The sequence below is a fragment of the Cyclopterus lumpus genome, chromosome 3, assembly GCF_009769545.1.
Source record: "Cyclopterus lumpus isolate fCycLum1 chromosome 3, fCycLum1.pri, whole genome shotgun sequence".
Classification (NCBI taxonomy): Eukaryota; Metazoa; Chordata; class Actinopteri; order Perciformes; family Cyclopteridae; genus Cyclopterus; species Cyclopterus lumpus.
Genome location: NC_046968.1, coordinates 16276948 through 16278146, shown reverse-complemented (window position 1 = coordinate 16278146; position 1199 = coordinate 16276948). Strand labels below are relative to the sequence as shown.

Genomic DNA, 1199 nt, shown 5'->3' with positions numbered 1-1199 from the left:
AGTCTTTCTGAAGGCATAGGACCCCTCAGTCTGTCTCCCTCCCCTTCCTCACTAAACTCCTGCCAATCCTCTCTCTCTTTCTCCCCCACTGTGAGTTTCATAGAATGGGTTTGAGAGCAAGTCAGCCCTCAGGGCATACTGTCTTCCTGGAGTATTTCTCCATAATTTCTCCCTTTCTCTTTCTTTCTTTCTCTCTTTTGACCGTCTCCTGCTTTTTTTTTGGTTTAGCATGGCTGCATCCCAGAAGTTAGTTAACTCCTCACCCCTACTGCCACCGCCTCAGTCAGAGCAGGCGGCGGAATAACACAGTGTGTGTGTATGTGTGATGAAGAGATAGCGAAGGAAGGGGGGGAACTCTGCTGTCAGCGCAGCATGGTGAGCAGTCTGTGCGCTAGGCTGCACAAGCCAAGTTTCCTAGACGGACACACAAACGCACCCACACACTTGAAGACAGAGACAAGGAGTCTTATTTTCAGGGAAGAGAATGGAGGCGAGGGATCTTTTATATTTTCCTCTTCCAAACACGTAGCTGTTCTATTGTGAGCTGCCCCTTGAAGACCACAGCACTATATCTGGACTCTCTATAGGTTGATGCTTTCCTACTGTCTGATACATCATGAACAGATGCTCCCTTGATACTCGTTGACTTCTCGCTGTCACCAGGGTTGACCAATCAGCTGTCACCCTGACTTCGAATTGAACTGTGACCACTCTCCTCCTCGGGTGAAGCATCAGCACTGGCCGGTATTTCCCTCTCCTCTACACACACACACACACACACGCACACACACTCCCCCCCTCCCCCCTCACACACGCACGTGGGAGGGAGTTCATTCCGCCCTCCTTTCTCCTCCTCTCCTTCGCTCTGTATCAGCAGTGAAAGAGGGAGAAAAAAAGGGAGGGTGAGAAAATGAGTGAGCGAGAAAGAGAGAGTGGCAGCAGTAGCGGAGGAAGCAGAGCCGTCTCTCCTCTGATCATCTTTCTTGGATAGAGGGATAAAAGACAGTCCCAGGAATCAGTCATCGCTCTCTCCTGCAGGATTTATCCAGCCTGTATTTTATCCTCCCTCCTGCCTCTTTTCACCTCTTCTTGGCAGTGGACCGCTAGCTTTTACATCGTTCTCCGGCTGTCCGGACTCCATTGGTGTGTGTTTGTGTGTGTGCATGTAAGAAAGAGCTGGAGAAAGCGCGCTTCCTGCT

At 50.5% G+C, this 1199-nt stretch overlaps 1 protein-coding gene across 2 annotated transcripts in view; it reads left to right on the top strand.

The window, feature by feature from the left end:
- The first annotated feature begins 891 nt into the window (after positions 1-891).
- Positions 892-1199, top strand: part of gse1 (Gse1 coiled-coil protein) — a 57511-nt gene continuing 57203 nt past the window's right edge. For both annotated transcript variants that reach the window (XM_034558083.1, XM_034558049.1), the window contains exon 1: positions 892-1199. This exon is cut by the window's right edge and continues 400 nt beyond it. The gene's annotated coding sequence lies outside the window, so the exon portion shown is untranslated.